Raw genomic sequence first — 12,627 nt, forward strand, 5'->3', positions numbered from 1 at the left:
CACGACTACGTACATCTTGGTATTCATGTGCCCGGGTAATTAACACTGTAGCAAATCTCCATGACTCAGTGACTTTTGCAGTGAAAGTTTAAGTTTTAATTGTGCAGACAAAAAGCTAATGTACTATTCATGCCCAGTGACTTTGACCAAGTGATTACCTAGAGATAACTATTCCTTTCATGCCATCTTTGAATACTGAATACATGGCTTTAGGATTCCCTTGGGATCATAATGCTATCCCAAGAAGGGGGAGGGAAATTAAGGAGGATCATATAGGATGTTTAAATAATAAGACCTGGAAGTGACAAACATCTTTATAATGCAAATTTCATTGATCTAAATTTAATCAGAGAGCTGTACCTAACTGCAGAATAGGCAAAAAAACAGCTGAGCTGTGTACTCAGCAGGAAAATGAAACAGATTTGGTGATCACATATACTTTTCTCTACCACAGTCCAGCTATTCTGGGTTCACTGCCCTACCCAGAGAAATCCGCAAGGTGAAAATCCTAGAAATGCATGTTCAGAAGAGCATGGCATATTTTTCCACCCAGCTGAAGGTTATTGGAGATGACGCAGGGTCTCCTGCTATCGAAATTCCTAGAACTGCCTTAAATCTGCAATGGCCTCTGGTAATTGCTCTGGAAGGTCCTGTTAGAATTTTCTTAGGTGTCCATTTGAATGTGTGTCTTTATGTAAAAAGCACACAATTTGAAGTCATTTAAACAAGACCCCATTCTTTATTAACAAAATTTCTAATTTGAACATTCTGCATCAGTCCTCATCTCTCCTCTGGACTATTCAACTGGAATTATCATAAACATGTTAAACACAATACATATAAACTAAAAGCACATATTTTTTTATCACCTAAATTAACTCTCTTTTAGGTTTTACTGTTTTTTTTTTTGTTGTTGTTTTGTTTTTGTTTTTTTTCATGAAGACAGAGTCTCACTCTGTTGCCCTGTAGAGTGCTATGGTATCATAGTTCACACCAACCTCAAACTCCAAGACTAAAGAGATCGTCTTGCTTCAGCATCCTTACAGCAGGGACTATAGGCACCTGCCACGACAGTGGGGTTGATTTTTCTTTTCTTTTCTTTCTTTCTTTCTTTTTTTTTTTTAAGTAGAGATGGGATCTTGCTCTGGCTCAAGCTTGTCATGAACTCCTGAGCTTAAGCAATATACCTGCTGCGGCTTGTCAAACTGGTAGGTGACACTTTGCCCAGTTTTAAATAATTTTCAATAGCAAAATCTTCTAAACTACGTGTACCAGATACCAAACTCAACTGATTCACCCTCTTTTGAGATGACTGCCCACATCATACATCTGCTTGTCTGCCTTTGTTTCTAATCCCTAATCATTTGCTTCCATTTCACAATTATATCTTCAGCGCTTACTTGATGAAAATTGTCCTTCCCATTGAATCTTTTCCCTACCCCGTATAGATTCATTCTATACACTGCTGAAAATGTGTAAACTGTTATGTAAGTGTCCGGCTAAAAATACCAATACTCATTTTCTAGGAATTAATAACCTTTCACGATAAAGTCGGATATCACTTCTATTGTCTTTTGTTCTCTTAAGTTAATTCTATATTTCTCTTAAATCAATATAGACTTCTGTTTATTGACATCCTCATGTTATGTTTTCATTTGCTTGGAATTAGTGCGTCACCTCTAAAATTCAGGTGTTGCCAATGTGATTGCATCAAAAGATGTATTTAAGATTTGATTAGTCTCTCCCTCATGAAGGGAATTAAACCTTTAGAAAAGAGGCTTCTGGCAGTGTTCTTCTATCTTGCCCTTTTGCATGTGAGGAGGACATGGGGCTTCTTCCTTTTGGAGAAGGGTGAAAAAGTGAGACTCCACCTAGAAAGCAGAGAAGCTCTTTTCATACAACCAAAGTGGCCAGCATATTGATCTTGGACTTCCCAGCCTCCAGAATTATAAGAAAACAAATTCTGACATTTATAAATCCCTCAACTCAGGTATTTTATTATAGCAGCACAGAATATGGTGTCCACTTCATGTCACAATTTTACATGGCTTTATTTTTTGATTTTTATTTTTTATTGTTGGGGATTCATTGAGGGTATAAAGAACCAGGTTACATTGATCGCATTTGTTAGGTAAAATCCCTCTTATAATTGTGTCCCATACCCAAAAGGTGTGTCACACACTGTCACTGCCCACCCATTGCCTCCTTCCTTCTCTCTGCTCTCCCCTTTTCCCACCCCCACTGTGAACTAGGTTATCAACTGTCCTCATATGAGAATTGAGTACGTAGGATATTTGCTTCTCCATTCTTGTGATGCTTCACTAAGAATAATATCTTCCACTTCCATCCAGGTTATTGCAAATGATGTAAAGTCTCCATCTTCTTTAATGGCTGAATAGTATTCCATGGTGCACATATACCACAGCTTGTTAATCCATTCCTGGGTTGGTGGGCATTTAGGCTGTTTCCACAAGTGTCCTTATGGTAAAAGGATTTTTTTTTTCCCCCTTCTGGATAGATGCCCAGTAATGGGATTGCATGATCAAATGGGAGGACTAGCTTGAGTTCCTTGAAGTTTCTCCACACTTCCTTGTAAAAAGGTTGTATTAGTTTGCAGTCCCACCAGCAGTGTAAAAGTGTTCCCCTCTCCACGTCCACGCCAGCATCTGCAATTTCGAGATTTTGTGATGTGAACCATTCTCACAGGGGTTAGATGATATCTCAGGGTGGTTTTGATTTGCATTTCTCTAATAATTAGGGATGCTGAGCATTTTATCATGTGTTTGTTAGCCATTCATCTGTCTTCTTTAGAGAAGGTTCTAGTCATGTGTCTTGCCCATTGATATATGGGATTATTGGCTTTTTTCATGTGGATTAATTTGAGTTCTCTATAGATCCTAGTTATCAAGCTTTAGTCTGATTCAAAATATGCAAATATCCTTTCCCATTGTGTAGGTTGTCTATTTGCTTTGGTTGTTGTCTCCTTAGCTGTACAGAAGTTTTTCAGTTTAATTAAGTCCCATTTGTTTATTTTTGTTGTTGTTGCAATTGCCATGGAAGTCTTCTTCATGAAGTCTTTATGAAGACTTGATGAAGTCAAGATATCAAAAACACTGATATCTTCCAGTGTTTTTCTTATGCTTTCTTTTACATTGTTTCATGCCTTATATTTAGGTCTTTTATCCATCTTGCATCAATTTTTGAGAGTGGAGAAAGGTGCAGTTTCAGTTTCAGTCTTTTTTTCTTTTTATTGTTGGGGATTCATTGAGGGTACAATAAGCCAGGTTACACTGATTGCAATTGTTAGGTAAAGTCCCTCTTGCAATCATGTCTTACCCCCATAGAGTGTGACACACACCAAGGCCCCACCCTCCTCCCTCCGTCCCTCACATGTGGATATTCAGCTCTCCCAGCACCATTGATTGAATAGGGAATCTTTCCCCCAATGTATGTTCCTGTTTGGTTTATCAAAGATTAGGTGGCTGTAAGATGTTAGTTTCATTTCCTGGTTTTCTATTCAATTCCAAATGTCTATGTCTCTATTTTGGTGCCAGTACCATGCTGTTTTGACCACTATAGCTTTGTAGTACAGCCTAAATTCTGGTATGCTGATGCTTCCCAGCTTTGTTTTTCTTAGTAAGAACTGCCTTAGCTATAAGGCTTTTTTTTCTGGTTCCATACAAAACGAAGAATTATTTTTTCTAAGTCTTGAAATTATGATGTTGGCATTTTAATAGGGATGGCATTGAATCGGTAGATTGCTTTGGGCAGTATAGACATTTTAACAACGTTGATTCTTCCCAGCCATGAGCATGGTATGTTCTTCCATTTGTTAATATCCTCTGCTATTTCTTTTCTTAGGGTTTCATAATTTTCTTTATATTGCTTTTTTTTTCTTTCTTTCTTTTTTTTTTTTTTGGTCTCACAATTCTTTTCTTTTTTTTCTTTTTTTTATTATTGAAACATAGCTGTGTACATTAATGCGATCATGGGGCACCATACACTGGTTTTATAGACCGTTTGACACATTTTCATGGTGTCATAGTGGTTAGTGGTTAACATAGCCTTCTTGGCATTTTCTTAGTTATTGTGTTAAGACATTTACATTCTACATTTACTAAGTTTCACTTATTCCCTTGTAAGATGCACCACAGGTGTAATCCCACCAATGACCCTCCCTCTGCTTTTTAATTATGTTTCTTTATTCAGCTTCAGCCATGTTTTAAAATCTTTCTCTTCTGAAATGTGATTTATTTTTGATTTTCCAAAAATATTGGTGTGTGTTATTGCTTTGGAGGTATTTTTGTCCATAGTTAACTTTCCTTCCATTTAGGACTAATAACATTCTATTTAATGGTGACTTAAAACCGAAAGACATTTTTAAAAAACTGCTGCATATTACTTAATGTGTATAAAGTGAATAAGTGGCCTCACTGGGCTGATAGATGATTTCACAAAGAAAAAATTAATATAGTTTCAATTAATATTTGATGGAAGATGCAATTCTCTGTTAAGTATACCTTGATTAACATCACTTTATATACTTGCTGCATCTTGACATGACATTTATTCCGCTTTCCTTTAAATATATCAATCAGATCCTTTCTGCTCTAACTTTTTATTTATAACACAAATTAAACTAAAATACCTCAACTATGGCTTGCATTTAAAAGAAGTAATCCAGGATATCAAATGTAAACAAGAAATAAGAAGGAAATAATGCATAGTAGAGATTCAGGGTCATCAATATATATATCACTTAAACGTTTTTAAGAATTCTTTTCAAAAATTTCACAAATATCACATTTCCTAATTATGTTCTCTTTCTTCAGAATATAAGTATTCACTTGATATTATCACTTTTTCCATTAAATTATATTTATTTTGCTTGATTATGTTTTGTGATAGTAGTTTCTCACTTTGTTTCATTAAGAATATGAATTACTTTGGAGGCATTATAAACTAAGTAGAGTTTGACAGGTGAATCTGAAAAGGTGGTTATCAAATCTGATTTTCTTTTTGGGAAAAATGCATTATAAATTTGAAATAATTTATTTGTAAACATTGAGAATAAAATACTTTTTGTGAGCAGAAATCATTAATATTTTCTCTGCCTTATTAAAATGATAATTTTATAATATTTAGATATATACTGTACATATTAATCTTTCTGTGATCTTTACTTATACATCAAGAATAACACAAGAATGTATGTGAATTTATTTCATCATTGTTAAGTGTTTTAGTCTCTGTGAAAATAGCTACTGTATTATTATGAGATATGTTAATAGAAAGTAAGTTTATTTATTCATAATTCTCCTGTAGAAATTTAAGACACCAACACTTTCAACAAATACAAAACAAGTTGTCATAAATTAATAAATAATTACTTTGTATTCATAGATGCTTATAATATTGTTTAATTAAATCTTCAATGAAATAGTATATGTATTCCTTCTTCAACATAGATAGAAAAGTGCTTAAAAATGAAAATACAAATGGTTTGTCTAACTATACAATAGTAATATGAAACAATCTTAAAATTTTAAGGTTAAGTTATTTTTGTAGCCAGACACCGTGGCTCACGGCTGTAATCTCAGCACCTTTGGAGGCCGAGGCAGGTAGTTTGCTTGAGACCAGCCTGAGCAAGAGCAAGACCCTGTCTCTACTAAAAATAGAAAAACTAGCAGGGCCTGTTGCAGCGCCCTCAGCTACTTGGGAGGCAAGAAGATCACTCAAGCCCAAGAGTTCAAGGTTGCTGTGAGGTATGATGCCACAGATCCCCACCCAGGGTGATTGAGACTCCATCTCAAAATAAATAAATAAATAAATACATAAATAAATAAATAAATAAGTAAATAAAGTCATTTCCCAATTTATGGTTTTGATAATGTAGTATAAATATGTGAAATTTTACTATTGGAGGAAATGGGATAAGTGGGATGGTATTTACCCAGTACCTCCTTATACTATTTTTGCCACTTTCTGTAAGTCTAATGTTATTTCAAAATATTTTTTAGTGTTATTTATAAGACTATTGTGTTTTCTCTCCAATTCTATTGTAAATCAATTGTTGTGAAATGAGTCTTTATATTTAAACTTACAAACAAAAATTCACGATTTGGAGAGTATTCTAAAATGAGGGGCCCATATTTCAGTAAAAGAGAAAGAAATGATCAGTTGATAGGTACGCTTTTTAGCATGGACTTATTTCCCTGTATTGTCTCCCTCATTTTCCAAAGCTGTTTATGCAGATATCCTTTTTTGACCGACCTGATGATTTGTTAAGAGTGTTATGCTAGGTGTGAGGGCAGGAATGCCGTTTTCGTTCACCCTATTTTTCCTAGCCATGCTGCAAATCATTCTTCTCCCTCCCATGCAGCAGAGGTTGCATGCTGTGTAAGTGATGGGGAAAGGCCCTGCTGGGTGAATCACACCACACGTGCTATCTCGAGATGCCTTGGTACTCTGCTAAGAGAACTCACCTGCAGGTAGGAAGTGATGTATTTGCTGCTTTATCTCAAATCCTACTAACACTCTATGAATCCTTTTTTCACATTTTGGGGAACAGACATACTGTTAACATTTTATTCACCCATTCAACAGTCACATGGGTGAATAAAACTGAATATAAAATTGATTTGTAGAATGTAAGGCACCCTGTTGATCATGGCAGCATTAATCATGTGTGACTTCCACAGGCCTCCTGGCAAGGGACTTAATTTCTTACTGCCATTGTTTCTAACTGATGCTCAGAGTCAAATCACCACATATAATAAAAAATGTTAAAACAAGTGTTTGAAAATATGAAAAGTAAAAACAATAGAAACGCAAACTCACTTTAAATTGGTGAGGTTTTAATCTGAAACAAAAGACATATCCTGTTTATTTCATAGTTTTTGTTTCTATTTGGTGCCCATTACATAAGAAATAATTGTATTTCCATACAAAAGCATTTACTTGTTAGTTATCCTAATAATCTCATAAATATATCCCATTTAAAGTGAATGCCATCTTCTGAAGTCTGTTGCTCATTACAATATTGTATTAATAAAAAATGTTTAATACTTTGCCTGAAGATCTTGACTCTGCGTATACTCTTGTCAGGAATTCTAATGAATGATAATTTTATTGAATTCCCAGCAGCCATGAAGATACACTTACACAGAGATGATGCTAATTTACAGTAAGTGTGTTAGCACGTTGGGATCCTTATCCCTAAAATATGTAGAACTGACCAGGAAGAAGATTCTGACGTAAAATGTTAGCTATTAAACTCTCTATATTTGAAATTTTGAAATTATGAAATTTTCTCCCTCTCTTTCCATCTCTTTACCTGTTCTCTCACCTTTATTTCTTTTCTTTCTTAGATATCATGAATAACTGAGATTTATGCTTTAAATTTAACAATATTAAAGCTTTTTTTTTTTTTTTGAATATAGCAAATTCACCTGCCCTATGGGCCTTAGGGAATATGGTCTCAAAAACTATGCAAATCTTCTAGAAAGAGAAGAATCAATTAAAAAACTTATAGATACTCTCTACAGACTTGTAACTGGTTGTATTAGTACTTACTGATATACCCAGGAAACAGAAAATTGTCAAAATTTTCTTCTTTAAGATAGTAAATGAATAAAGTCTGACTATCTTCATAACAAGCTTATGAAAATCATTATTTGCAGAAAATCCAGTGTGTACTCAACATCATGATCATAGAATTATGTGTGTGTGTCTGTGTATATGCGTGTGAATTTCTATTTTACAGGCATTGCCTTGGGGACCAAGACCCAGTTGTTATTTATGAGTATTGACTCAATGTTTTCTCTTAATCCAGTATCTAATGAAATATTAGTATAATGTCTCTGCATGGTAATTGTGTTTCAACAGTTTAAAGCCTAATTATCATATTGGAGTTGTTCATTGAATAAACACCTACTTTTAATTGCTAATTTTAACTAAAATTATTCATAGATATCAGTGTAAATATCATTAATGCAAGATACATATTAGATTATACTATATCCTATCTTTTACGTACTTCAGTTTTGATCATAAGAGCTAATAAGTTAGTATTTACCATTTTTAGGCACTATCTGAGCATCATCTATATGCTGTCTGTCTTAGAAACCTCCTGAAGTTGATACTAGTATGCTTTCATAGAGATGGAGATTTATAACTAAGTGATCTGCCCAAGATTATTTAGATAGTAAATTACAGATTGAGCTTTCCTGTAGACAGGGTCTCCAGGATCCATGTGTTTAATAACAAAATATACTTCTAAAAAACTAAACGATAATATTAATACCCTTTACCCAACATTTACTGAAAAATAACTATACAGAATAATAATTGCTCAGAATCATGTGCAAAATTTTCTCATGTCATTCTCACTACAAATTGATGAAGTAAGTTCAGTTATTAAATTAATTGCACAATTAGACAAGTTGAGGATAAGGAGATTTTGCAATTATGTGAACTCTCTCCTTAAGTACAGTTTTTCTCTACTGTTATGATACTTAACCACTGTGTTATAATACTTTCACATAATCATAAATTAAGTCATTAATTCAGTCAGTTCATGTTAAACATTAAAGATAAACATTGAAAATAAAATAATGAATAAAGAACACTCCCTGATTCAAATGCTTATCTGTCTTCTCAGTCATTGTCTTTTTTACAATTAGTTCTATATAGAAATGATACACTATGGATGAACAAAGAAAGGAGTAATTTCTTTTACTAATGAGATCAGGAATTTCTTCTGCAAGAGAAGAGAGCTGAACTGGATTTCTAGATGTGAATATGGCTGAGAGGATGATTAGGTGTTAATTGCCAGTGCAAGCAATGAGCGATGTAAGCATGGACCAGAGGATGACAGTATACAAAGTATTTAGGTAATGAAAATGCGGTTTCTTGAGGTTATAGACTACAGTTGGAAATGTGTTCATGGAAATAAGGCTGGAAAGGCAGACAGGAACCAATGTACACAACCTTTCAGCTATAATAGGCAATGGTTAGCGCTGTGTGATCACCAATAAGGAGGCAGTAATATATATATATATATATATATATATATTTCCTGAATAGGGTAACACAATACCAACTGTCAGTCTTAGAGACAAACTGTGCACATTATTAGATCAGTGTACAGGAAGAATAGTATAAGCTAGGATGAAGTAGGATTGTAGAATTGTCTTTAAAAACTTTGCCTAGAGTGAAGAGAGGAGTTCATGAGAGTTTTTCTTTTCTTTTTTTTTTTTTTTGAGAGTCTTTCTTAACAGAACATGTTTATTTGTATATTACTAAAGTTTGAGAATTATTGCCAAGACATTTGATTCTAAATCAATATGCATTCAATGGTTAACCACCGGCCTCTGTGTCAATCCTATCCCTGCTTCTTAAATCAGGAATACTCAATCATCTTAGTTGTATGTCTTTGCTTTTATTAAGAAATTGAGATGTATTATTTGCAAAGTCTGATTATATTTTCATACTTGTGCTTTCTTTATTTACTGAAACTCCAATACACACATATGTAAAAATGTGTTTGTATTATTAATATATGAAATAGTTTCAGACGTTTATACTGTCATCAGCTTCTGAGCCAATAATCTAGTTCTAGGGTCCAAATATACAGTAGTGATTTTTAAACATCCTACAGTGTTGTATTTTTGCTAATACAGCTCTTACAATAAAGAACACTGCTTAATGTTAGGCTTGTGTCATTTTTCTTCTGATATCTCATTTAATTATTAATTTCAGTAACTTGCATTGCAAACATTTGCACATACTATGATAATGAGTTGCCCAGTACACTTAAGAAGTCCAGTGAGGTTAGGAATGGCTTCATTGACCTCTCTGTGCTTTAGTTTGATTGGCTTTTATAATATTCTAGAGAATCTATAAATGATCTGTGAAAAAAATAATTGTTTGCAGACCTGTTATTTATTTTGTTAATAAAGTACTAGTTTGGAAAAAAAATGGCTTATATTTATTTATCTCTCCCTAAAATATCATCTTAAGGTTAATATTTGTTGCAAGGATTGGTTTGTCTGAGCCTAAGTATAAGGGGTCAGACATCTGATGCCCTTCACCTAAGACAGATGTTTTAAGATCCAAAATTTGCATGTATTTATATGGAAGAGCAGGGATAAAATTCATATCAGTTTTGTCTGTAATGAAATACTATAAATTGGATGACTTATTGTATTTTGTCAAGATTCATGAGAGACACACAGCCAATAGGAAATGTGTACAGATATATGCATGAGAGTAGATTTATACTGGGAATTGGCTCATATGATCAGAGAAGCCAAGAGGCCAGGACATCCAAACATATGCCATCTGCAAGCTGGAGAACGTGGGGGTAGAATTTAGTCTGAGTCCAAAGCCAAGAATTAAGAGTTCTGATGTGCAAAGGTAGGAGAAGATGGATATTCCAACTCAAAAAGGGATGGAGAGAGGAAGGCAGGATGAAAGAGAGAGTGAGAGAATATGCATTTGTCTTTTTTATACTTATCTGCCTTTTTCCCTTTTTTCTTTTTCTTTCTATTAAGGGCCTCAGTGGATTAGATAATGCCTACCACATAGATGATAAGCAATACAAAAGCGGTCCACTCTTTCAAATGCTGGTATCTTTCAGGCACATCCTTATAGACACCACAGCCATAAATGTTTCAATAGGCATCTCGGCAGCCCTTAGTTGAGTCGCGCTGAGAGAAAATTAACCATCACTCTTACACACAGAGAAATTTATTTTTCACCACTCTGGAGGATGACATCCTACATCAGGGCACCAGCCGCGTCTCTTTCTGGATTGTAGACTACCAACTTCTTGTATTATATGGCAGAGAACAAACAGAGAGAGGTTACTTAACTCTAATATAATACTTTGGGAATAGATAAATAAACAGAAGACCATTTTCAAGACAGATTTCAGCACTAGTACTTCATTAACAAAATAAACAACAGGTCTGAAAATATTTAATTTTTTACGAATCACTTATGGTTTTATAAGGCCTCTAAATTCATTAAGTTAGAGTTTCATCTTTATGATCCAACTGTATTCCAAATGCTTCATCTCCTAGTACCATTACCTTAGGATTTCAAACATAGGAGTTTTATGGGGACACAAACTTTCTGGACATAATAAATAAATGTTTTTTTTTTAATTTTCAAGAATTAAAAATTGAAAGTATGCATATTCAGTAAAGACAAAATGCATTTATAGAGTTTTAAAATTAAGATCAATTGTCCAGATAGCTATTTATTTGCTGCATTTTTGTAGTCAAAAACACTGAACACAAATGTAGAGAAAAGTTCAACCAGAACAAACTGTCGCAGTAGTATAGGTTTAGAAAAGCAGTGCAGACCTCCCCGGTCACAGCTCAGTACTTACTCATTCTTACCACATTGACTCCATCATTCCAAGAATCTAGACACTTTAATGAAGGGGATGGATTCAAGTTTGTGGAACGTTGGAAGGAGTAAAAGGGAAAGGGTATCAAAAATAAAATGTGGTTTTAATACAAGGTCAATAATCTACCAATACTTATTTATGTTCAGAAACCCAAAGGCAACACCTTCTGATTTTCTGCAGAAGATTGGCAATACCACTGACATGATATGGCAGTGGAGTCTAAAACAATTGAAAAGATACCACCACTATATGTGGAACAAAAGAGAACTATCCCTTCTGCCAGAGCTCCTGTCCCTGGCACACATCTCTCACTGACAGCCTGAGAAGTAACTAGGGGCAGCTCACTACTTTTAGTGCAGAAACAGAATTGGCTCGTCATTCTCCTGTCTTCCGGTCTTCTCACTATTAGCAGAAACATTTAGGAAGTCTGGGAAAATTTTGTTTCATAGCAACAATATGGATGAGTACACAAAAGGGTGGGTCTTTGAGAGGATAGATGTGTATCTGCCCCAGGGTGCACTGTCCTTTCACATATGTGTCTGCACACACCACCACCACCAACAGCTTCATGCTTCTGCCCAATATAATGTGACTATATTACATACAGTGATTTTCACCATGTGTGAAAAGAGGTGTTGCTGTCCACTGGGCTTCTTGGTCGATGACACAGAGGCAGCACCACAGACAAAATGAATGATTTTAAAAGGGAAGGCTGGTGCTCGCTCAGGCACATCAGCAATCACCTGTCTTTATTCACATTCTTATATATCCAAACTCATCAGATAAAAATAATCCAAGGATAAAGAAGACAAAATGTAACAAAACTGTCATAAAGATTCCTTATCAGCGTTAATGCCGCAAAGTACTTACACACCTTTCCAAACTAAGAATGTTCTGTTTGGAGATAAACAACAATGGAGATAAACCACAAAGGCGCTGGGTTGTCTGTTCTGTTTGCCCATTTCCCTAGATGACTAACTAAAAGTTATTGTGTAAATAGGTAGGGAAGTAAGTGCAAGGGCCCATTGCCACAGCTAGATGTCCCTAGCTGTGACTTGTCAGGGCCCTCTGGCACATTCTTTCCTTTAAGAGATAACTGCCTGCATTTTTCAGCAAAGCTGCTTCTGTGAGCTGGGGGAGAATATCCCCCAAAACTCACATTTAGCCCAAGTACTGGAAATGTTCCTTCTCAGGGCCTCATACTTCAA

Source organism: Nycticebus coucang, chromosome Y (genome assembly GCF_027406575.1).
Source record: "Nycticebus coucang isolate mNycCou1 chromosome Y, mNycCou1.pri, whole genome shotgun sequence".
NCBI classification, from domain to species: Eukaryota; Metazoa; Chordata; class Mammalia; order Primates; family Lorisidae; genus Nycticebus; species Nycticebus coucang.